Source organism: Lacerta agilis, chromosome 13, assembly GCF_009819535.1.
Source record: "Lacerta agilis isolate rLacAgi1 chromosome 13, rLacAgi1.pri, whole genome shotgun sequence".
NCBI lineage: Eukaryota > Metazoa > Chordata > Lepidosauria > Squamata > Lacertidae > Lacerta > Lacerta agilis.
This window is the reverse complement of record NC_046324.1, coordinates 48,249,085-48,275,675: the sequence shown is the minus strand read 5'-3', so window position 1 is coordinate 48,275,675 and position 26,591 is coordinate 48,249,085. Positions and strand designations below refer to the sequence as shown.

Below are 26,591 nucleotides of genomic sequence, written 5' to 3'. Positions count from 1 at the left end.
GATTCATCATCACTGAGCACACCAGTTGGATACTGTGTTTAAAAGAGCAGCGAAGTCAACTCTCCTCTGTCTCTTCCTACCCCATGCAAAGTATTAGGGTGGGTGTCTGTCACCAACAGTGATCCTGAGAAGTGTGTGTGGACACCGTGTATTCCACACGCACAGTGACAGTGTGACCCCCATCCTGGTGGCTTTGCAGAAATGAGAAGTTTTCCTCCTAGACAGGGCCGGCGCGTCCATTAAGGCGAACTAGGCAATTGCCTAGGGCGCCAAAATGGAGGAGGCGCTGGCCAGGCTTTGGCGGGGGGCGGGATGGGTAAGCAGCAGCTTCTCCGCTACAGCAGAGAAACTACTGCTTGCCTCTCCATCACCCCCACCTCCCGCTAAAGCAGGCTTTGGAGGGCGGGGGGTGGCGGGGGGCACCAGAAGGTGGTCTCGCCTAGGGCACAAGAAACCCTAGCACCGGTCCTGCTCCTAGATGAATTGCTCATCCTGTCTGCTGGCACCTCTCTATATCTGTGGCCAGCACTCTTAGCAGGACTAAGGAAAGGATTCTAGTACGGAGCTCTGAAGAAAAGTGGGTGGGGCTATGCAAGGTTAGAGCAAAGTCCATTCTTGATGGTGCCCACCATTTACTTCCATATAGGGTATTCAAGCTGAGTGCTGTTATGGGAGGGACCCCCCAAAATGGCTCAACGAGAAACCTGACTAATAAAGATGCAGACCGAAGGTGAAACTTGAAGCTCATGCACACTGGTAGGTAGATAGACAGACAGACAGACAGAGTGAAAAGTCAGCAATATACATTACAATGCCCAGTTTCTTAGGATCAGCAAGGCTGCATCCTATGCATGGGGCTCCTGGGAGCAAGTTCCATTGTACTTAGTTGTGTTTCCTTCTGACAGCACAGGTTCAACTTCTAAAGCACATCGGGTAATAACAAAAGATTTGCAATGAGCTGAAATGCAACCTTTCACTTTCAACTAGAAATGGGGAAAAAGAACACCTCCCATAATGTGGACAAGGAACCCTGTGGAAAAGAAAGAAGCGTCCAAACTCTGCTCGATTATATTCCTCGGTCTCCGACTTCTACACTCATCCGTCACAAGTAAACTTGAAAGCCTTGTTATCACCTCATTCGTTTGTCAGAGGGAGGAGAATCCCTCCGTTGTCTCGGTGCTCTTGGAGACGGCACCGTTGCTCCTGCTCAGAGAAAGTCCTGGTGCTCTGCTCCCCTTCCCCCCCTCACTACACCACTGGTCATACGCCAGTTAATGCCTCAATAAGCTGAACCTTTGACAAAATGTTGCCATACTGAAACCTCTTTCCTCTGCTTGCATTTGAAGACAATTCTTAATAATGTGTACCTGGAGCTTCATCCTTCCCCGCAGAGAAAGCAGCGTTGTGGAACGTGTTGTTGACTTGCAGGGATGTTCTGACATTCTGGTGCCACCAAAGGACTTAGACACCGGTCACGGCTGGAAGTCCTGTGCCAAAGAACAGAGAAAAGGAGTTTTAACTAGAGGGGAACCCCCCCCCCCACAGACACACACATATACATGCACTGAACGAGGAACCAAAATGGCCCAGATCTGCAGATGGGGTTGATTTACAGATGTCGCAAAGTTAGAATGGACATATAGAGGACATGTGGAAAGAGAGAACTCAGGCTGAAGGGAGAAAGCAGTACGGAGACCCTGCAATTTCAAGAGACCAAGTGAGTGATCACCTTTACGATGGGTGGGTGATCTAAAACTAGCAGCAGGGTTTATGTGGCTGCAAGAAACAACAATGAAGAGAACTTGAAGAGGCATATATCCAAGGATGTGCTTTGTTAATTTTCACTGCAATTTTTCAACAACAGTTGTTGCATATAAGAACAATTTTTTATCTTGTCTCGGTATCTCTTTACTCAGCAAACTTTTCCAGCAGGGGGCCGGTCCACTGTCCCTCAGACCTTGTGGGGGGCCGGACTATATTTTGAAAAAAATATATGAATGAATTCCTATGCCCCACAAATAACCCAGAGATGCATTGTAAATAAAAGGACACATTCTACTCATGTAAAAACACGCTGATTCCTGGACCGTCCACGGGCCAGATTTAGAAGGCGATTGGGCCGAATCAGGCCCCCAGGCCTTAGTTTGGAAACCCCTGCTTTACCCACTATACCCAACAGGACAGTTTCTGGGGTGTTTTTTTTTTGACAAAGGTGTTTTTAAACATTTTCTTTAACTCATTATATATCATCTCCCAGAAAGCTTTTACCTCTTTACATGTCCACCACATATAGTAAAAAGTACCCTCCTTTTCTTTACATTTCCAATGTACCGGTAAATCCAATGTACTGGTAAATACTTAAAATAATCCTTTTCCCTATGTATTTTTTAAAAGCACTATTGTATATCTATATTTTCCATTTTCTCTTTATATGCAGATACGGTTCAAGCCTTGAAATAAAATTATTTGTCAGCATAACTTTTGTGAAAATTATTTATATACTTACTTATTTATAAGACTTTGGAGATCCCCAGGGTAAAAAAAGAGGGGGGGGGCACATTATCTAGCTGGCCCGGGCCTCTGCCTGGCTCTGCAAGGGCCTGTCCCTGACTGGCTGGGCTCTCATAAATACTAGCAGGTGGGGGAATCACAGAAAAGTACCAGCAAGCCTTTGAGTAAAAACAAGCAAACACAAAAGAACAAAAGAAAGGGGATTTTTCTTTTGTTTTAACTCTTGCGTAGCCTTTGAAACAACCACTTCTGCACGGAGAGCCAAATAGCGAGCACATTCAGCGCGGCACTCATTTCAATGCACTGCGCCTCGGCACCTGCTGAGGTCATCTCCTCTCTCTCTCTCGCAGCTTCTCGGAGGACAATTTGCCATCATCTCCCTCGCTCGCATCCCAAATTCTGGCCCCTTCCTTGGCGGCGGTGCAGCTGACAGCCCACAGCATCGCATTCGCTGCACTGAGTAGTCTATTGACGACTTTGTGCCTAATGCCTACAATGAGAAGCAGAGGAAACAAATCTACCGTAATTTTCCATGTTTAGTGCCTTATTACGGTGGCTGCCTCCACTGATTAGTTTGCATTTTTCCTGCGACGCCTTCCTGAGCGCTCCTTCTGCTCCGCATCCTTTATCTTCATCTTCAGCTATCAATGAGCTCAGGCTGGCTGTATCGGCAGTCACGGCAGAAGCTTTTGAGAGGGGCTGTGGATGGAGAGACCGGGCCTTGAAGCGCCAAAGACCTCGCCTCTGCCATGAACGGAATAGGGGACTGAAGCTCTGCCCATTTATCACATGAAAACAAAGAAGTGGAGCAATATCGGTGCAGCAATAAAACTGCCACCGCATTTGCAAAGCTAAGCAGGGTCCGCTCTGGTTTCAAATTGGATGGGGAACCAAGCGTTGAAATTCCTGCTTTATAAGGGGTTGAGCTAGACGACCCTCAGGGTTGCTCCCAACTCTACAATTCTATGATTCTCTGATTTTATTTCAAGCTGGCCAATCTAAAACCCGAACTCACAGCCCTAACTGGGAAGCACTGCCCGGCCCACCTGCAAGGCAGGGCTCAGGTGCTTCAGACCCACAGGGGCTGGATGTAAAGGTAAAGGTAAAGGGACCCCTGAGCAATAGGTCCAGTTGTGTCCGACTCTGGGGCTGTGGCGCTCATCTCGCGTTACTGGCTGAGGGAGCCGGCATACAGCTTCCGGGTCATGTGGCCAGCATGACAAAGCCGCTTCTTGAAAACCAGAGCAACGCATGGAAATGCCGTTTACCTTCCCGCTGGAGTGGTACCTATTTATCAACTTGCACTTTGATGTGCTTTCGAACTGCTAGGTGGGCAGGAGCTGGGACCGAGCAACGGGAGCTCACCCCATCGTGGGGATTCAAATCGCCAACCTTCTGATCAGCAAGCCCTAGGCACTGTGATTTAACCCACAGCGCCACCGCGTCCCTATATGCCACCCGCCCAACTCTATCTATATGCTCACGCCCTCTCTAAGTTACACTGCAGAGAGGGGAGTGTGAGCATGTGTAGAAAGTAGCCTGCTGTCCAGAGGTAAATTTTACATTCATTGCCTGGCCCACCACTGGCATCTGGCCCCCAGATAGTTACTCAGAATGGAATGCGGCCCTTGGACCAAGAAAAGTCTAATCCCTGCTGCAATCCCTGTACGTTGAACCCTCTGTCTCACCGTATCCCAACCCAGAGCATTCCAGTTGTTGTCAAACTCCAACACCCATCATCCCTGACCATTGGGCATGCTGGCTGTATGACTGCCTTAAGGCGCCCCCCGCCCCCATTAAACCATCAGATAATAAGTTTCATTTAAAGACAGAGAAAGAGAAGGAGAGAAACTTCTTACTGATTCACTGCTGTTATGTACTGAGCTGAATCCTAGAACAACAGGATCCAGAATGCAGCAGCCCGATTGGTCCGAGAACAATGGGATCCAGAATGCAGCAGCCCGATTGGTCCGAGAACAATAGGATCCAGAATGCAGCAGTCTGATTGGTCTACAGGAGCCACCCAATCCAGCTCCAGGTGGAAGTGAATCAGCGACCTGATTGGCTGGCAAGAGCAGCCAATCAGGCTCCTGGAAGAAGGAATCCGCAACCTGATTGGCCTACAGGAGTAGCCCGTAATTAGCCAATCACGTGGGGCCTATTGTGTAAATAATGTATATATAGCAGACGTTTTGGGAAAAGACTCATTTTCCTTGCTACTATGAGCTGAATAAAGAGCATGAAATTGACACTTGACTCCAAGTTTATTTCAGCTGCTTAACTGCAGACTTCACATCTGGGTGGAGGATCGACTCCCCACCCAAAAGCAATATTGCATCTGGTTCCCGTGGGATCCATTCCACTGCCGATGGACCTCTCCAGGCCTCCTCATTGTCTTAACTTATTACCCAAGTAGAGAATGAGTAAACAACTTAACTGAGATCGTTCTCCCTCTCCCTCTCCCCACCCCACAAGTAACATGACTCAGAAGATTGTATTACTCATCACGAACCTGGTGCCTCTGCTCCCCTTCAAACGCTTTCGAATTGTTTGCAGCTAATAAGTCCTTCCCCCAGGAAGTTATTGTTCTGTGCAGGGAAATCCTTTTGATGTTCTTTGAGATGTAACGGTACAAGTGTTCAGGCAACATCCCCATTGAAAATACAATGATTGTGATGGGTGGGTCAGAAGACTATAAGACGTGGCTGCTGGATCAGACCAGTGGCCCATCAGGCCCAGCACCCTGTTCTCCCAGTGGCCAACCAGATGCCTGTGGGAAACCTGCAAGCAGGATCCGAGCACAAAAGCAATCTCCCCTCCTGTGTTTTCCCACAACCCGTATTCAGAAACAACTGTGGAGACAGACCCTAGCCATCATGGGCTGCTAGCCACGATAGCCCTCTCCTCCATGAATTTTCTTAATCCTCTTTTGAAGTTATCCAGGTTGGTGACCATCAATGCCTCCTGGAGGTGTGAGTTCCAGTTATGCACTGCACGAAAAAGTCTTGTTCTCTATCATGAATCTCCCCATATTCAGCATCATGTGATATCCATGAGTTCTACTGTTAGGAGAAAGGGAGAACTTTGTGGACATCCAATTCAGGCATCTGGTTGGCCACTGTGAGAACAGGCTGCTGGACTAGATGGGCCATTGGCCTGATCCTGCTGGTTCTCCTTGTATCCCTAATGTTCGTAATAGAGAAAGAGAGGTGAAGTCTGCAGGCAACAAAATGCCTAGAGATGGCCCTTCACAATGCCACAGATGTCATGGCACCAAGCTGGCTTGCTTCCAAACAGGAGCCACACTCAAAAGAGAGAGAAAAGAGACTCACATAGAATGTGATCCAAGTTGGGTCATTGTCTCCCTCTTACACCCTCTGAAGAGTCAACATCTTCTGGTGCCAGGTATCTGTAACACCACCTCCTTCGGAGTTGGGGGTGGGGCAGTGCTGTCAAGTATCCCGTTTTCCCCGGGAATCTCCCTTATTTCAAGCAGTTTCCCGCTGCTATCCCTTGTTTTTTATATCCCTTTAATTTCCCGTTTTTTCAAAGGAAGCAGCTCCTCTCCCTCCCCCTGCTGGCCAGGGACTGGGAAGACCTCGCCTCCTTGCAGCCTCAAAGCAAGTGGGAGCCATTTCCTGCGCTTACAGGCGTCGTAGCCCACGGGCAGCATTTCCAAAATACACTAAGCCTACTGCGCGCGTTCACACCAGTGCCGCCCACTTTTGCTTCTGGCTCCGCCCACCACTGCCATGTGACTGTCCCCGGGATAGGTGAGGCTGCTGAGCCCTTATTTTCAAATCCGAAACTTGACAGCTATGGGGTGGGGGCTTGGTGTTTCCACCACCCTCAGAGGCAGCAGCCTAGGAAAAGATCATAATCTGTGACAGCCCCTACACTGCAGAGTTCCCTTCCCACAAAGGTGTGTCTGGCATCTTTGCCTTGTAAAGGTAAAGATAAAGGGACCCCTGACCATTAGGTCCAGTCACGGATGACTCTGGGGTTGCGGCGCTCATCTCGCTTTACTGGCCGAGGGAGCCGGCGTACAGCTTCCGGGTCATGTGGCCAGCATGACTAAGCCGCTTCTGGTGAACCAGAGCAGCGCACGGAAACACCGTTTACCTTCCCGCTGGAGTGGTACCTATTTCTCTACTTGCACTTTGACTTGCTTTCGAACTGCTAGGTGGGTTTTCCGCAAATGCTGAAGAGCCACCTCTTTCACACCTGAGACATATCATTTGTTAGGACCTGTCCTCTTTCCTGTAATCTGTTTCACCTGAGGTGAATATTGCATTGCTGTAAACTGCTCTGAAGCGTCACAGTGTAGGGAAGAAATCTTAGGACTCGACAAAGTGTGGCCTCGCCTTTTTAAAAGGGGAAAAGGGCATCTTGCAGATGCTCAAAAATACCCTCAGTTAAAGAGCTCTCTTCTCAGACTCAAAAACTGCCAACTTCCCCAAGAGAGGCTTCATCTTCTTCTGCTGTTTGTGGTTTGCCTTATTATCTTTGGTTTAACATACTATGGGATGTCAATTCTGGTCTGCAGCTCAGTGACCTTTGCAAGTTTCCTCCATCCATCAAGGAAATTTCGTAAGTCTATTGCCAAAAGATTTACTCCGCGCTTCTAGATGTTCAACATTTGTGGAGTGGGGAGGACATATTTTTCCTCCCCTCTTTCTAAACCACACATATCAGAGCAGAAGGCAGCACATTCCTCCTCTTCGCTTTGTATCTACTAAGGAAGACCAAACTTCCTTTGGGGGGGGGGGGGAATTAAAGAAAAAAGTTGCTAAGTACAGCTTGTATCCTTTAATGCAGAGATGAGCAAACTTCCAGCTTGCTGGACATATTTATTGGAATACCAATATCTACCAACCGGAGCTGAGTGCAAAAGACATATACCGGGAGTTAGAAAAGAGCACCTCTGAGCATATCCAGAGACTTCTCTTTCAGTATTTTCACACAAAAAATCCATTCCGGGTTTTCAAGTGCTGTTGCAATCCACGGGGGAAAAGCTTGGGATATGCTCAAACCACGTGTTGAAATCAGTGGGGCATAGAATAAAGGCTTCCTTTTGACTGGATCATGCCCAACACAGCACCCAAAAAATGAAGATTTAATGCCCCACCACCCCAAAACTTAGTGAGCAATACAGGATCGAAGACAGGAACTGACAGCTTGCCATCTTATATACCAATAGCAAACGCATTCAACAGGTGCCAAAATGGCACCATCGACACACGAGAAGAAGATATTGGGATTTTGGGGGAGGGGAAGAATATACAACAAACAAGAAAATACAAGAAAATACCACCAACATGGCGAAGAAAGCCTAAGGTTGGGGCAAGAGAACCACTCAACAGCTCAATGTGGCATGAAACCAGGCAGAGAGCCTTCTCGGTGGTGGCACCCGCCCTGTGGAACGCCCTCCCATCAGATGTCAAGGAAATAAGCAACTATCCTACTTTTAAAAGACATCCGAAGGCAGTCCTGTTTAGGGAAGTTTTTAATGTTTAATCCTGTATTGTGTTTTTAATATTCAATTGGGAGCCGCCCAGAGTGGCTGGGGAAACCCCGCCAGATGGGCGGGGTATAAATAATACGTTGTTGTTGTTGTTGTTGTTGTTGTTGTTGTTGTTTGTGATGGGTTGATGGCAAGGGGTGGAATGGAATGCCCTGGCAAAGGGCATGGCTGGCTAGCTGAAAGCTTTTCATAAATGGAGCAAAACCAAAACTGGCAGGTTTATCCATCCCTATCAGAAGTCAGGAGTTGTGCAAGTCCAAAGAGGACACAGAAGCACACCAGAGTCAGTCCATTATAGCCCTTCCTGTTTCAAAGGACCCAGTGAACAGGCTAGGGGGAGGGAAAGGGAGAGATTCCAGAGAGATGCTCCACATTTTGTGGTGAGCTTCCAGACTGCAGAAAGTTCTCAGTCCTAGCCCAACACCAGTCTGACCACAATCATAAAGTAGAAGAGTTTGGATGTGATATCCTGCTTTATCACTACCCGAAGGAGTCTCAAAGCGGCTAACATTCTCCTTTCCCTTCCTCCTCCACAACAAACACTCTGTGAGGTGAGTGGGGCTGAGAGACTTCAGAGAAGTGTGACTAGCCCAAGGTCACCCAGCAGCTGCATGTGGAGGAGTGGAGACGCAAACCCGGTTCACCAGATTACGAGTCTACCGCTCTTAACCACTACACCACGCTGGCTCTTTCTTAGCTGAGTTAAGAAAGGTTTAAAATAGTTTTACAATGTTCTCCTATATCCCTTAGGAACCCAAACAGCAAGGGGTTTCTTGGGCTACTCCGAAGGGCTTGGGTTTCTTTGGAACAGCTGGAGGACTGTGGTGACCTCAATATTTGCTTTATTTACAAATATCAAAGCTGAGCTGAGAGGATACAAAATGCTCTTAAATGCAAAAAGCATAGCACCAAGTTTAGCTCTGCAGGTTCCCAGGACCGCTGTGCCCTGCTTTCTGCCAACACCAGCTACACCAGCCTTTGTCAACCTGGTGCCCTACAGAAGTTTTGGGCAGCTCTCTCCTTCTTCATCACCATCACCACCAAGTAATCACCATCTCCTCCGCTGAACAGGCTCATTGAGGCAGAGTAGCGAGCACGGGGAAAAATGCACAGAGGTTTGCTGCTCTCGACTATCCAGCATAAAATGCAGGAGATTAAAACAAATGCCGGGGGAAGAAATTATATGCTAAATTTCAGCTTGACGCGATTTGAAATGGCTGAGCCCTTAAGCCCTGGAAGTTAGGATTTTAAGAACACATAATGAGGGCGGGGAAAGGATACTGTAATAAAATGCAAAGTATAGCTTTGCAGAGGTATTCTTTAAAATAAAAAAAAAGACGAAAGGAGCTGAGCCCGCTAGCGACCGATTTTCAAATATCGGTATCATTACCTTCTGATTACATCCTGCTTTTTATTAGAAATGCGAAATATTAAAAGCATTACATTGGGAGAGGCACATGAATTTCCCTGCAATTGATGCCTCCCAGCTCATTCTCTTGTTCCTATCTCGTAAGACCAGCCACACAGAATTGAAAATATATGTTCCGCATCAGCCATGGGTGAAGGGGGGGGGGAGAACAGGATCATAGAACCATAGAATTGTGTTGGAAGGGACCCAGAAGCAAATCTAGTCCAACCCCCTGCAATGCAGGAATCACAGCTATAAAGAATTTAGTAGACCAGCCCCATCCCAGCTTAATGTCAAGAAAGCCTACATTCATTCTGCAACCTGCCAACATTTGGAGGCCACCCGTCTGGCTCCCCCACCATAGCGCATCCCTCAAAATTGATGGGCTCAGAGTAGCTGCCCAGCATTACCAGATCTTGGTACTGAGGCTGCATCTCTTGGTGCTAAGGCCAGTACGGTGTAGTGGTTAGAGTGCTGAAAAGTGGCATATAACTGTAGTACAGTGGTACCTCGGGTTACGTACTTAATTGGTTCCAGGGTGCCGTTCGTAACCCAAAAAGTACGTAACCCAAACGACGATATTGCGCATGCGTGAAAACACGATATCGCGCTTTGTGCATGCGCAGACCGCACAGAACGCTTCTGCGCATGTGCGGCGAAAAACACTTCCGGGTTACCGGAGTACGTAACCCAAAGTGGACATAACCAGAGGTATGACTGTAAATAAATGAAAGATATTATTATTATTATTATTATTATTATTATTATTATTATTATTATTATTACCCCATCCATCTGACCTGGTTTCCCGAGCCACTCTGGGCAGCTTCCAGCAAAATATTAAAATACAATAATTCACCAGATATTAAAAGCTTCCCTAAACAGGGCTGCCTTCAGATGTCTTCTAAACGTCAGACAGTTGTTTATTTCCTTGACATCTGGTGGGAGGGCGTTCCACTGGGTGGGTGCCACTACTGAGAAGGCCCTCTGCCTGGTTCCCTGTAACTTCGCTTCTTGCAGTGAGGGAACCGCCAGAAGGCCCTCGGTGCTGGACCTCAGTGTCCGGGCTGAACGCTCCATCAGGTATACTGGACTGAGGCCATTTAGGGCGTTAAAGGTTAGCACCAACACTTTCAATTGTGCTTGGAAACGTACTGGGTGCCATTGTAGGTCTTTTAAGACCGGTGTTATGTGGTCTCTCTGGGGAGAGAACCTCACTGGAATCTTGCCTCTGACTTTCCAGATTGGGGTGACGTCCTATCAGCATTTGCTAATAACCCCTAAAGCCTGGGGGGGGGGGCGCACGTCGCTTCCATTTGATCGATATAACATTGCGGGTCACATGTCTGAGCCCGCTTGGCTGCCATGGAACAGCGGCCGGCAAATACTGCCGTTTGACAGAATTGCAGATATTCATAATGAAAAAATATTGTTCTAACCAAGAGGGAATTAAAAAACAAGAAGAATCCAATCTTGAAGAGCCAGGCAGGAAATGAAATAAACATCTTGAAGATTAGGTGGGGGCTGTGCGTGTGATGTACCTAAATGTCTCTCCCTGCTATGGCAGGAATCTTCTCCATTGTACAATTTCCTTCATCGACTCGGTTCGTTTCCGTAGCGTCGAGCGATGGCGATTTTAGTGTGTGCATGTCCCCCACAAACGGTGTTGTAGCCTTACAGGGGAACCAGAATGTTTGGGGTTCCTTCTCTCTCAGCGTGAGGTCGTAACAGCCAAACTGAAGTTTCAGGAGCAATCTATCTCGATGTTCTCCTGGGTAACGGTACTCAGTTCCTTCTCAGTTCAATAGGACACCTTTGAATTGTGGCCTTCATGGAAATCCCTTCACAAATTAATAAAGCACCACAGGCAGGGCCGGCACGTCCATTTAGGCGAACTAGGCAATTGCCTAGGGCAGGCATGTCCAACAGGTAGATCAAGATCTACCAGTAGATCACTGGACGTCTGTGGTAGATCACTGGTAGATCATTGACTCCCCCCAAACAAACTGAACAACTGTGTTTCCCCTAAAAAAAAAGTTGAATATTTTACCTCCCTGAAAATACTCAACAACTTTGACCCGAACCCAAAAAAGGGGGTAAATCACTGCCAGTTTTTAACTCTGTGAGTAGATCACAGTCTCTTGGGAGTTGGCCACCCCTGGCCTAGGGCACCAAAATGGAGGGGGCGCTGGCCAGGCTTAGGTGGGACGGGTAGCCAGCCCCGTCTCATCCATTGGGGCTGGTGGCGCGGCACACCAGGGTGCCGCCGCCCCCCCCCCCAGGGGCGCCCTCGCGAGCCCGCCGCCCAGCCCCGTCTTCGAGCGCAGCGAGCGGGGGGAGGCAGGATGGGTGAGCAGCAGCTTCTCCGCTACAGCGGAGAAACTGCTGCTTGCCTCTCCACCACCCCAACCTCCCGCTAAAGCAGGCTTTGGCGGGGGGGGGGGCACCAGAAGGTGGTTCACCTAGGGCACAAGAAGCCTTAGCGCCGGTCCTGACCACGGGGAGCTGTAGTATTTTAGGGATGGCTGACACATACAGGCAGCCTGCCAAGCAAAGAGACCTGCCATAGGTTACACAAAGAGTTGGTGGCAGAGCCAAGTCCTTCTACCTGCTTCTTGCCCCCTCAGTTTATCTTCCTCCTCATACGATCTTTTTTCCCACCATTTGGGTTCCTGCCATTATGCATTAGCCTTCTGCTTACCGACATTTAGCTCGGCTTTCAAACCGTGCCGACGTGCTCCTCGCCCGAGCCAATCTTAAATTGATTTTTTTTCCCCCGCTCTGAAGGAAGATTTTCGCGAGATACAATATGAAACGCCTTTCTAAAAATAAAAATAAAAAAAATCCATAGAGGCGATGACAATCTCCCAGGTAAATAACATCGTCGACAGCGTGCTGCCACAATATAGGACAAGCGCTCCTGATTTCTGATATCTCTGAAAAGATACCCAGGCCCTTGAAATGGGGTTACGCCAGGAGTGGCTGGTGATCAAAGCCAAAAATGAATTGAATCCTGTTGTTGAATAGTCTTTGGATGCTCAAATATGTGATGAATCTTTGATTTCCCAGGATATTTCCAGGGCTGTGATGTTTATGATCAGTTAGGCTAAAAGAAGAAGATGACTTTATTCGATTAAATTGGGTGGCACATTTCCTCCACCCCCCCCAAAAAATAAAGAAATCATTTCTAATACAAATGCTTTTAAGAACTACAGCTGACAAATGCCATCTTCTCTTTCATAGGAGATGATGCTAACTATAGCACAGGTGTGCCTAGTCTGAAAACAATGGGGGGATCCTTCTGGGTTTAGAATTATTGTTTGTTATCTATCTATGTCTGTGTGGGGGGGGGGACAAGGAAACAAGTGAGGAGAAGATTCTAACACACAAGTGGAGGAAAATTCATTGCATGCAATCGAACACTGGCCCTGAGGACTCATCATCGAACCTACCTAGTGGCCATGAAAGCATACCATATTTTTCGCTCCATAGGGCCCACCGGACCATAGGGCGCACCTCGTTTTTAGAGGAGGAAACAAGAAAAAAAATATTTTTCTGGTTTTCCTCCTCTAAAAGCCCTGTTTTTTTGAGGATCAGCTAAAAGTTTTGCAGCTTTTTTGCAAAGGGAAAAGCCCTGTTTTTTGAGGATCAGCTAAAAGTTTTGCAGCTCTTTTGCAAAGGGAAAAGCCCTGTTTTTTTGAGGATCAACTAAAAGTTTTGCAGCTCTTTTGCAAAGGAAAAAGCCCTGGTTTTTTTGAGGATCAGCTAAAGGTTTCGCAGCTCTTTTGCAAAGGGAAAAGCCCTGTTTTTTTGAGGATCAACTAAAGGTTTTGCAGCTCTTTTGCAAAGGAAAAAGCCCTGGTTTTTTTGAGGATCAGCTAAAAGTTTTGCAGCTTTTTTGCAAAGGGGGAAAAGCAAAGCTCCTTTTGCAAAGGGGGAAAAGCTCTGTTTTTATGGGGTTCAACTTACATTTCTGCAGCTTCTAAAGGAAAGGGAGCCCTTTCTACAGTTTCCAGACAGATAATCTAATCAGCCAGTCACATGTCGCTGGGGAAACAAACAACCTCCCTCTGCAGCACATTCAACAATGGAGGCCTGGGCAAGAGGGCGGGGCTGAAAGGGAGCCGGGACTCTTATCTCTCTCCCGATCTCTTGCTGATCAGCTGCTGAGCGGGGTCCTTTCAACATCCCCTTTTCTCTTTGTAAAATAAAAAGCATGATCCTCTTTTGGACCCTGGGCAATTCAGCTCCAGGGACCACCATTTGCTGCATAAGACACACAGATATTTCCCCTTACTTTTTAGGAGGAAAAAAGTGCGTCTTATGGAGCGAAAAATACGGTACTTTGCTGCCTCCATTGTATCCTCATGGTGTTGTTCTGCAGAGCTTTTCTGCATAGTGTGTGGGGCCTTTTGGTCCAGAGGAGGTGACAGAACCAATGATAGTTCACTGTGACTTGTTCTAAAATTGCATGCATCCACCAGGACCTTGACGCCACTGTGCGAGCCGATGAATATCAGGAGGCGTCTAGTCCTGTTATGCTGGACGAGTTCAGTGGCCAGTAGCCATCAATTGCCCTCTCTTCCAGGAATTTGTCCAATACTCTTTTAATACTGTCAAAATTGGTGGCCATCCTGTGGGAGGGAGTTCCACAGTTTAAATCTGCGCTGCATGAAGAAGGACTTTCTTTTATCTGTCCTGGATCTTCCAACGTTCCATTTCATTGGATGCCCACAAGCTTCTCCCTCTCTTATAACACCAGTTGAAATGAATTGTTACTCAAACAGCTATCGGCATCCGCAGGTGGCCAGCATCTCAGAAACTGGAGTTCTTGATTAAGCGCCTTAGGCTTGAGTCCAGGTATCAGATTCCCATTGAATGTCCCAATTGCCATGCACATTCCTTTTATATAACAACAATTAGGAGTGTGGCAGGCTTTCTAGTTAGACTAATCAGAGATGTTGGGAATGCGCAGAAAATCGTTCAAGAAGGACTCCTAGGAATATGAAGAAATGCTAGCAAAACCTTGAAACAGAAGATACTCAGAAGAGGGGGAAATTCTCGCAGCAAGGAAACACACAAATGAGTACGGGGTACGCATAAGTGAGATCCTCACAGTTCCATTAGCAAGAGGCCACCTTACTCATCAATACTTCATTAGTTTGAGGATAGAGGAAACATCAGCACTTGACATATTTGGACAGCTCTATTTGCAGAAATATAACCCACACTTTCAAATGAAATTATTCCGTGTTGCCCTGGTAATGGATGGGGTGGCGGGGTGTGTGTGTGTGTGTTATGCATTTCTTAAGAATGCAGCCCCACATTGTGATGGCTCCAAGCCTGTAGGAAGCCAACCTTCGACCAAACCCTCAGGAGGAATGGTTGAGGGGACGGGAGGGGGGAAGGTGTGGAGGACTCCCTGGTCCTGAATGGGGTAACTGTGCCCCTGAAGGACCAGGTGCGCAGCCCGGGAGTCATTTTGGACACCAGCTGTCCATAGAGGCGCAGGTCAATTCTGTGTCCAGGGCATCTGTCTACCAACTCCATCTGGTACACAGGCTGAGACCCTACCTGCCCGCAGACTGCCTCACCAGAGTGGTTTATGCCCTGGTTCTCTCCTGCTTGGACTACTGCAATGCGCTCTACGTGGTGCTACCTTTGAAGGTGACCCAGAAACTGCAACTAACCCAGAATGTGGCAGCTACACTGGTGACTGGGAGCAGCTGCCGAGACCACATAACACCGGTCTTGAAAGATCTACATTGGCTCCCAGTACGTTTCTGAGTTCAATTCAAAGTGTTGGTGCTGACCTTTAAAACCCTAAACAGCCTCGGTCCAGTATACCTGAAGGAGCGTCTCCACCCCCATCGTTCAGTCCGGACACTGTGCTCCAGCACCAAGGGCCTTCTGGCAGTTCCCTCCCTGCGAGAAGCCAAGTTACAGGGAACCAGGCAGAGGGCCTTTTCAATAGTGGCACCCATCCTTTGAAATGCCCTCCCACCAGATGTCAAAGAGAAAAACAACTACCAGACTTTTAGAAGACATCTGAAGGCAGCCCTGTTTAGGGAAGCTTTTAATGTTTAACAGACTACTGTATTTTAATATTTTTTGGAAGCCGCCCAGAAACCCAGCTAGATGGGCGGGGTATAAATAACTTTATTGTTGTTGTTGTTGTTGTTGTTGTTGTTGTTGTTGTTGTTGTTGTTGTTAAAAGGGCTGGGAATATTGAGCCTGCAGAAGAAAAGATCAATGGGAGATATGATAGGCTGCCCTCAAATATATGAAGGGCTACCACAGAGTAGATGAGATGGGTTGGCTTGTTCTATGTTGGTCCACATGGTAGTATAGTGAAAACTTCAGTGGAGAAGACTTCGACTCAACCACAGGAGAAACTTCCTGATGGTGCCAGTGGTTTGATGGTGGAATAGGCTGCCTCAGGAGGAGATGGGCTCTCCCTCACCGGAGGTCTTGAAGCAGAAGTTGAATGATAGGAGGGATGCTGTGTATGTAGCATCCTATAGTGTAGAACAGGAGATCCAGAGTAGACAATGTGGTTCCCTCCAGATGTTGGACTACAATGCCACCCATGACTGTCAGCCAAGCTGGCAGCTTTGAGTTGTCACTCAATAATATCCAGAGGCCACCACATTGGACCAGATGGTCTCCAAGGTCCAGTTCCATTTTATTATTCCCTGCACTAGTTAAATTATGGAACTTGTTCCCGCAGGAGGCAGTGATGGCCACCAATTTAGGTGGTTTCAAAAGAGGACCGGGCAAATTCATGGCACAATGGCTAGGCTGATTGCTTCCCCGATTTGCTCTGCCTTGCATCCTGCTTCTTCAGAACTCTGGTATAACACGAGGAATTTCCGCAATTAGTTCTGGAACCAGAGCACAAGCGATTTGCTTTGGAGTTCAGTGACACCAGTTCATTTGCAGGTGTCACCTTTGCATTACTGATGTGCCTTGATCAAACACTTGCAAACAAAAACGGAAACCCTAACAAACAGAAAGTAACTTTGATGTGCTCATATGTATGGGGTTTTTTTTTTTTTTAATGCTTTTAAGCTCATATTCAGCCTATATACAGAATTGGCACTGTTGCAGATACTGCATAATACCCATTCTATATTTGTAAATTGACATTTTAGTGTAACAGCACCTACACTTTGGAACTCCCTGCCTCTTGATCTCAGACAGGTGCCTTCACTGCACTCTTCTCAGCACCTGCTAAAACATTTTTGTTCAGATAAGCCCACCCATGTACAGGTATTTAGAATCTTGGTAAATGCTTTCATCTGCAATTAGTTTATTGTTGTTTTTAATTTGATGAATGTTTTAAATTCTTGTTAATTCCTTTTATTGCGGGTGTTATTGTTTTTATCTTTTTTTGCAAACTACTTCGAGGCTTTCTTAAACAATCAAGTGGTGTATACAGGTGCATTTTACGAACTGAATAAATAAACACATACATAAAATAAAAACGTCAAAACCTGCTAATGCATCAGCTCCGTTTAGAGAGGGTGGGAATGTAATTCTGGACCATTTCAGAAGCATCTCTACTTTATTCTAGTCTGGAATAAGGAACACTATTGCCCTCAGGGATCATCAGCTCAGATCCATTTTACACAGTCTTAATTAACACCTTTTGTCTCGGAGAGAAAAGCTTTATTTTGCTTCACACCCCAAATTCCTCCTTGCGGTTTCCTAGTCTTCTTCTCCCCCACCCTTTCCCCATCCATCCAACACAATCAATGAAAGTCCTTTTCAGAGCCAGCTGGCCCACCCATTGAATGAATGGAGCATTTGTCCCAGACTTCAGCCCCTCAATGAGTGCAGAAAAGCTCTTCTCTGTGGCTGTGCAGAAGAAGACTCCAATTTCCCTAATGTTCAGAGGCAAATCTCCGAGTACCAGAACCAAACTTTACTCCAAACCAACTCACAACCATTACTGTTTTCTCATTTTTTATTTATACTTCATAATTCACATCATTAATCCTAAAATGGCAATTCGCAGAGCAGTATACCTTCGTTTTAAAACCAACTGAAAAGCAGTGATTTTTAATACTTAATCTTGGCTGAAAGGCTGAGAAGCTATTGAAAACCAATGGTTTTGCATGCCAAGCTATTGAAAACCAATGATTTATGCTTCTAGTGGGGGCACGTGGCTGGCCAGAAATAGGCATTTTATTGGTGGGTAGGATGGCTCATGCCTTTCTCCTGCCATATTGTAGCACTCTTGGAAATTGATGAGTGCCTCCTCCAAAGAACGTGTCCTAGCCTAGACACCGCATGGAATGCTGTCTGGAACTGATGAGAGTTCGAATCCAGGAACACCTGGGGGGCAGCAGGTTTGCTATGCCTGGTACATTGCTTTGGAAATATTTTATGTGAAAAGGATCTTGGGGTCTTAGTGGACCACAAGCTGAACATGAGTCAACAGTGTGATGCAGCAAAATAGAAAGCTAATGCTATTCTAGGCTGCATCAACAGAAGTCTAGTATTCAGATCAAGGGAAGTCATAGTACCACTCTATTCTGCCTTGGTCAGACCAAATCTGGAGCACTGTGCCCAGTTCTGGATGCCACAATTTAAGAAGGAGATTGACAAGCTGGAATGTGTGCAGAGGAGGGCAACCAAGATGATCAAGGGTCTGGAATACTGTGTCCAGTTCTGGGCACCACAGTTCAAGAAGGATACTGACAAGCTGGAACGTGTCCAGAAGAGGGCAACCAAAATGGTCAAAGGCCTGGAAACGATGCCTTATGAGGAACGGCTTAGGTAGCTGGGTATGTTTAGCCTGGAGAAGAGAAGGTTAAGGGGTGATATGATAGCCATGTTCAAGTATATAAAAGGATGTCATATAGAGGAGGGTGAAAGGTTGTTTTCTGCTGCTCCAGAGAAGTGGACACGGGGCAATGGATTCAAACTACAAGAAAGAAGATTCCACCTAAACATTAGGAAGAACTTCCTGACAGTGAGAGCTGTTTGACAGTGGAATTTGCTACCAAGGAGTGTGGTGGAGTCTCCTTCTTTGGAGGTCTTTAAGCAGGGGCTTGACAGCCATCTGTCAGGAATGCTTTGATGGTGTTTCCTGCTTGGCAGGGGGTTGGACTGGATGGCCCTTGTGGTCTCTTCCAACTCTATGATTCTATGGAAACCAAGCTTCCTGAGGAACAGCTGAGGGAGCTGGGAATGTTTAGCCTGGAAAAGAGGAGACTCAGAAGACATAGGATAGCCATCTTCAAATATCTCAAGGATTGTCACATGGAAGAGGGAGCAAGCTTGTTTTTTCCTGCTCTGGAAGATGGGACATGAACCAATGGATTCAAGTTACAAGAAAGAAGATTCCAACTAAACACCAGGAAGAACTTTTTCACAGAGCTGTTTGATTCCCTTTGAACATGGTGGATTCTCCTTCCTTGGAAGTTTTTAAGCAAGAGGTTGAATGGCCATGTGTCATGGATGCAATAGTTGAGATTCCTGCATTGCAGAGGGTTGGACTAGATTACCCTTGTGATCCCTTTCAGTTGTACAATTCTATGGTTTTGTATTCTATGTATATTGTTGACTATCTAGGTTCTACTCCGGAGAGAATTTAGGCTGGGAAGCAGAATTAAAAAGAGAGGAGGAGGAGGATCTCTGAGTCAGGGGAGTCCATTTTGCTCCACTGTGTGTGTTCTGCTACTTCATTTTGATCCAACGTTTGTTCCAGCAACAAGTTCACTTTTCCCCCTTACACTTCTTTAACTTCCAAAAGCAAACAAAGCATGTGCCAATATCTTCAATTATGTGACAACTGGACAGGCTGCAAAATCCATTGTCCCTGACCCTGCGGGTCACATTTCAAAAGCGGCTTTAGCAATCGTTTTGCTTCGGATCACTTGCTGAAATGCCAACACCACTCTCAGACAATTTAACCAATGGGATAGTTAATCCTTTTATTCATCATCTAATGTGGTCAAGCGATGCCTCCATGGATGTGCATCGTGTAGCTCTGCTGGGATTAAATATCACTTCAGTCAGTATCGATAGTCATCAGACAACACAGCTTGATTGTTTGACTAAGCAATGCCCAAGTATTGTCTTACGGGTTAATCATTAGCAGTGCCTTGTGCAGCAGAGTATTGTAACAATGTAAGGGGATGGTTTAAATTTCACATTAATTCTAGCCAGGAATCTGACCTCTGAATACCAGTTCCTGGGAAACATACACAGAGAGCTGTCGCATGATTGTGTCTCGTTTGCGGGTTTCTTAATGACATCTGGTCATAAGTGTAACTAGGCTCCACGGCATCCTTTGCAAGGAGATGCATTGGTGTCCCCATCCCTCGCGCCCTTCACTGAAGTCAGGAGAGACCATGGAGGAGAAACTCAAAAAGTTTGCTTTCATGCTGTGCCAGGAACTTCCTCCGCATCCATCAGGATCAGGTCTGCTCTGCTCAGCCTCCCCTCCTCCTCCATCAGTCTATATCATGGGTAGGCAAACTAAGGCCCGGGGGCTGGATCCGGCCCAATCGCCTTCTCAATCCGGCCCACAGACAGTCCAGGCATCAGTGTGTTTTTACATGAGTAGAATGTGTGCTTTGCTGACCCCTGGTCTATCTGTCTGCCTTCCTGCCTCCCTCCCTCCTCCTCCTCCTCCTCCTCCTCCTCTTCTTCTAGTCCAACCCCCTACAATGCAGAATCTCAACATGTGGTCCCCCATCCAATCTGAAACCATAGCAGACCCTGCTTAGCTTTGCAAATCTCAACTAAAGCATCCATGACAGATGGGCATCCAAACCTCTTTTCGAAAACCCCCACGAAAAGACAGTCCACCACCTCCCGAGAGAGACCATTCCACTGTCAAACAGCTCTTACTGTAAGAAAGTTATTCTAGGTGTCTAATGCTGGACTTGGTGGGCTTGATCCATCAGGTTCTATATTCAGGTAGGTAGCCGTGTTTGTCTGATGCAGTAGAAATATATATATATATATATATATATATATATATATATATATATGGAGCTGTAGGGCACTGTTGGCTTTTGATAGCATACACAATGTTAGAAGATGAGCAATTAAATAGTCCTGAGATGGTATGTTTGATGTTGTTGGGTCCACTGATGCCAACTTTGCTGCCACATAAACCCAGACAACACCATCAGTGGACCCAACAACATCAAACATACCATCTCAGGACTATTTAATTGCTCATCTTCTAACATTGTGTATGCTATCAAATGCTAACAGTACCCTTCAGCTCTCTATAGTGGACAAACAGGCCAAACCCTACTCTAAAGGATAAATGGAAATAAATCTGACATCAGGAATCACCAGACAGAGAAACCAGTAGGAGAACACTTCAGTCTCCCAGGACATTCTATACAAGATCTCAAAGTAGCTGTCATGTTACAAAAGAATTTCAGAAATAGACTGGAAAGAGAAGTTGCTGAATTACAAGTTATTACCAAAAATTAAAACCATGGAGAGACCTGGTCTGAATAGAGACATTGGATTCTTAACTCATTATACATGATAAAGCTATTTTGGCCATCTCATCCCTTGCTTTTTCCTGTAAGACCAATTGCAGTCGTTAACAGTCATCAACAGGTTTACCACACCTATCAGCCAATCACCTATCAGCCAAATACCCCTCCCCACCCTCTCACTACATATAAAGGTCTGGTAACTTCTGTTTCAGTGTATCTGAAGAAGTGTGCATGCACACGAAAGCTCATACCAAGAACAAACTTAGTTGGTCTCTAAGGTGCTACTGGACAATTTTTTTATTTTTTAAATATATTTCTACATTGATCCATCAGGCTTCACTTATGTTCTTAATTGGACCATAAGATTCAGAGAAGTGCAAATTTCAAAGGAGAGCTGTGGTTTCATTTGCACACTTATTCAGAAACTGGGAATTAGCCAGCCGAACTGAATTTCTTTCCCCATCCATATTGACTCAGATAGCTTTTTCGTTGGTGGAATTTATCCAAAAGGAATCAAATTAAACATCTACCTTGAATACATTCTCCAGGAAACCCAAGGCATTCTGCACAGAATGGAAATGGAGGACGTATCACTTTCCTGCCTCTCCACATGTGGCGCTTCCCAAGTGTGAAATCCACATTTGGATTTGTTACGCAGGTTTTCTGATTTTATAGCATTCGGTTCAGAGCCATATCTTGGCATTTGCAGCCGAAAATGCTTTTAACAAAATGCATTGAGTGGGAACAAAACTAGTCTTCAGCTGCTATTGATCTGGAAAAAAAATTCATGAATTTTTACTCCAGTGTAAGGATATAGGCAGAAGCCTTCACAGGCATTTTGGTGAAACAGAGTTCAGGTTGAGATAAGCTCAGAACTGCTTGGTGTCTTGAAACCTAAACTTCAGTAAGAACGAACAGAATTTGATTTAAAAATAAAAAATAAAAAAATATGTATCTTCGACCTTAACTAAATACTTTTTGACTACTGAAGATTACAGAATGGCCTTTGAAAGATATCAGAGTGACTCTCTCCACGGCAGAAATGAGAAAAATAGCTCCTGAATTTCAACCAAGTATTTCTCTATCCTTTAGGTATAAAGAAAAAGAAGCTTTGCAAGGTCTGTTTTATAAATGACTGTATAAAAAAAACGGCCAGAAAATATAGATATAATAACTGCCAACGTCAAATTCACTTCCCATTTACATTAGAATTATCCTAGAGTGTTAAACTGTAATGCAAATTGCACCCCACTTAACTGGATTGCCAATATCCTTTCTGAATCCACGGTAGACGGCGTCATTTTTTAAACTATGCCTTTACCATTTTGAATTCATAAGCTGTTGTAATCTTTAAGTCCCTCAAAATTATTTACGACACTCCAGAGGAATGCAAAGCACAACAAAGGAGATGTGGGCTCTGATTTGAGAAAGAGTCTCGTCCAAAAATGATATTGGACTCGGCCAACCTGCCTGATATGCAGTGCAAGTTGACTTCCAAAGGGAAAATGCCATCACGCTAAAGGTCCAGTTCTGACTTCATAGGCAATGGCGTAAACTAGTGGCATAGCGTGGGTTGCCAGTGCCTGGGACCATGCAGAGGGAGAGAAATAAACGCTGTACACCTGTGCTTTCAACTGCCTAAGAACACCTGCATCACCCAGGAAATTGCAGCCACAGAGATAAGAAATCAAAGAGTCATTCCGTCATTCTTTTATCTGGAGAGGTCACTTCATGGAAGCCGTTTTCCACGGAGCCCAAGGAGTGTGCAGCTGTATTGAGGCAGCACCAGGTGTTGAATTTTGTGCCCTAAAATTTTGCACCTTGGGCAACCGCCCCAGAGGCACTCCCCCCAACACACTACGTCACAACAATGGACCTCCTGATAGAATGGTACCTGCATGATGCCATCTCCTGCGAAATGCAGTGATTGGTTCAGTATACAAGGGGCAAGGTGATCTTTTAGATATCATGGACCCAAGTCATACATGGTTCCGAACACCAATGGTAACATCACAAACCTAGTCTGGTATTTAGTTGGCAGCCCATGCAATTATTTCAGCAGTGGTGTAATATGGTGGCGATATTCCATCCTAGTGAGCAGTCGATCTACCACATTTTGCACCAGTTGCATATTCCAGAACAGGCTCAGGGACAGCCCCACATAGAGCACAGAGATGAGACAATTCCCCATAGGCTGGATTTAGTTCTCGGTCTGAGACTTTGCTTACTCTAAAACAACAACATAAGGCGTGCAAGTGGGACATTTTCATGCCGGAAACAAAGCAAATGTACAACATCATATTTCCTCATTATAACAAGTCACACTCCAGCACAGAGTAAGTCACACCATGCATGGGAGACAATTCTGGGTCATTTATTTTTACTTATAATGCACGCTTTATACCACCTTTGAACGGAAACTATCAAAACAATTAAGAGCATTCAAAGCTTAAATAAAAAGGCAGAACCAAACCATAACCAGATAAAATTAAAGGGATGTTAGAAGCTTGGCGGAACAAAATTACCTCAACTGCTAACCTAAAGGACAAGCAGAGAAGAAGCCGGTCTAAGTTCCCTGGGGGGTACCACTGAAAAGGTCCTGTCAGAGGCCTCACCAGTCACACCAAAGCCTTGTTCACACCATGCATTTAAAGCACCATGATATCACTTTAAACAGTCATGGTTTCCCCCAGAGAATTCTGGAAGCTCTAGTTTGTTAAGGGTGCTGGCAGCTGTTTGGAGGCCCCCACATCCCCCTCCCAGAATTGCAAAAATTTCCAGAGTGCCTTGACAGTCCGTCTCTCATCAAAGGGAACTCTGGAGGTTGTGGCTCTTTGAGGGGGGAAAGAGGTCTCCTGGAAATCCTCAGCACCCTTTAACAAACAACAGCTCGATGATGATGAAGAAGAAGAGGAAGAAGAAGAAGAAGAAGAAGAAGAAGAAGAAGAAGAAGAAGAAGAAGAAGAAGAAGAAGAGGACTATAGCTATATTGGGACTGTGGATTTGAGTGAAGACATTTTGAAGAGATTGTTTGAGGAAGCAGTTGGGAAATTGCCAGACTTCAGATCTCGGGGAACTCTTATCAGTTGCAGGACTTTGCAGGCAACTGAACTAAGGACTTGGGTGTGGACTGCAGCACAGCAAGGACTTTGAAGCAAAGAACCCTCTCTGGGCTCAGAGAGAGAAGGCTACTTTGAACACTGCAAATTGTGTCTGTGTGCATGTGTAGTGGTGGATGTTGTTGTTGGCTTAGTACAGATAACTCTGCTAAACAGCTGTTTTCTGTGGGGAGCTTAACCATTTGACTGCACTCCTGCAGTGCATACTGCAAAAAACAAAACAAATTGCGAAAACAAAACAAAAATATGTTTTTGTTGCTATAAACAGCTTTGATATATATTTTTAATGACATAGCAGGATAAAAAAAAATACTTTTATATAAATATATAAATAAACTGTGCCCCGTCGTGCTTTTCTCAATTTACCGGTAATTCCCACTCCTACTGTTCTTTCAGGGGTGTGCAAACGTGAAATGCGGTTTTATACTGATTATTCTTGGTGTCTAGAGGGTCACTTTTTGGGGATCGAAAGGCGGGGTTATGTATATTTCAATCCAACCATTCTGTCACAGCCACTTTGTTCCTTCCAAATGCATCTGCCTCCCCACTTCCTGGCAGCCATGCCTCTCGTGGGTCAGCCAGCAAGCTCTCCAACACGGAGGGCCACTGATGCATGGAAGAGTGGCGGTGGGAGGGGGCTGGGAGAAATACAACTTCAAAAGGCAAAAGCCAGGTGCTACAATGATGGGATAAGCAGCTTTTGCTGTTGAGAGCCAATTCTGGACGGATGCCCAGGCCAGACAACTGGGAAGCAGCCATTGTGAGACTGAAAAGGGCAACATCCTTATTAAGATGGGAGGCCAAAATCTACTCTCTGGAGGTCCTTTGATGTTGTGCTCCCCAACTGTTCTTCGTTCCAATTGGCCTGTCCAAATCCCATAATGACGCTTGATGAATGCAAAAAAAGAAAAGAAAAAGGTAACCTGAATTCACTGGGTCTAACAGAAGCTCAATGGGCACATCCAGATCTCCTCTCTGCAAATTTCCTTTTGAGCCAATTTAGTGATGACAGTGTCCGAGTAAGCTGCATGTTCTCAGAGGCTGGCCACCTGCACACCGTCCATTTTTTAAAGCACTATGATGCCACTTTGAGCAGTCATGGCTTCTCCCCCCCCCAAAGCATTCTGGGAGCTGTAGTTTGTTAAGGTGCTGAGAGTGTTTGGATTTGGATTTGATATCCCGCTTTATCACTACCCGAAGGAGTCTCAAAGCGGCTAACATTCTCCTTTCCCTTCCTCTCCCACAACAAACACTCTGTGAGGTGAGTGGGGATGAGAGACTTCAGAGAAGTGTGACTAGCCCAAGGTCACCCAGCAGTTGCATGTGGAGGAGCGGAGACGCGAACCCGGTTCCCCAGATTACAAGTCTACCGCTCTTAACCACTACACCACACTGGTCAGGAGACCTCCTTATTCCTCTCTCAGGGAGGGGTTTAACCCTCCGCCCCTCTATCTCACTGCATCTCAGCATGAGATACTGTTCATCAGAGGGCATGGACAAAACTGTGGTTCACCCAGGGTGTGGACTCTTTGATGAGTGGGCGTCATCATGCTGTAGAAAATAGCAGCTTCAAAGGGTTCGCACTTTAACTGAGGGAAAGTACCGGTGTACAGGGGAGGTGAAAAAGTTTGATGCCCCCTTAACACCAAAGTCATCTCTCTGATTTGATTCAGTGTTCTTCTGAAGTTGCTTTTGTTTTTTTATTTTTAAGTTGGGAGACCTGAACGTGGATCACCGAGCATCTTCTCTCATTTGGTCCTAGACCCTTGACTCCAAATACTGTAGGTATGGACCAATCATTCAGTTCCCCTTTCTCTCGTTTTCTCATTTTCCCAATCTTAAATTCAGCTCTCCACATTTCACCAGCGAGTTGTGCTTTTCTTTTAAAACCTCGTGAAAATTACTCAGCATCTTGGTGCAAATGTCTCCCAACGAATGCATTTTTTGCCTGCAGTGCATAATTTTACAATTTCCCCTGATATATGCATTTTGGTACACATTGCATGATCGGAGAACTGCATTGCAAATTTCGAGGAAGAGCAAATTTTGAAAACTAGCCACTTTTTGCTTCATTCCTCGGCTTGAGTAGTGTGAATCTGGTTGTTTCTCAATCAAATGCAACCGAAACCTAATCTCTCCCCCATCTCCTAAGCCTAGCCCAGGGATGGTGAACCTGAACTTCCTCTAAATACTGCTGGCTCCAACAGCAAGTGAATAGCTCAGCTGGTTAGAGCATGGTGCTGATAATGTCAAGGTTGCAGGTTCGATCCCCGTATGGGACAGCTGAGTATTCCTGCATTGCTGGGGGGGGTTGGACTAGATGACCCTCAGGGTCCCTTCCATCGCTATGATTCTATGATTCTTTATCAGCTCCCTTCACGCCTGACGACTGTCCATCATAGCTGTCAAGTTTCAGATTTGAAAACAAGGGATCAGCAGTCTCACCTATCCTGGGGACAGTCACATGTCAGTGGTGGGCGGAGCCAGAAGCAAAAGTGGGCGGAGCAGCAATGTAAACTCCAAGCGGGCTCAGGCTCGGAGCAGAGCAAAGA

At 46.0% G+C, this 26,591-nt stretch overlaps 1 long non-coding RNA gene across 2 annotated transcripts in view; it reads right to left on the bottom strand.

Moving 5' to 3' along the window:
* Positions 1-26,591, bottom strand: part of LOC117057157 — a 137,383-nt gene that overhangs the window by 64,236 nt on the left and 46,556 nt on the right. For both annotated transcript variants that reach the window (XR_004427799.1, XR_004427800.1), the window contains exon 2: positions 1,368-1,487. This is a non-coding gene — a long non-coding RNA (uncharacterized LOC117057157). The remainder of the gene's footprint in view (positions 1-1,367; positions 1,488-26,591) is intronic.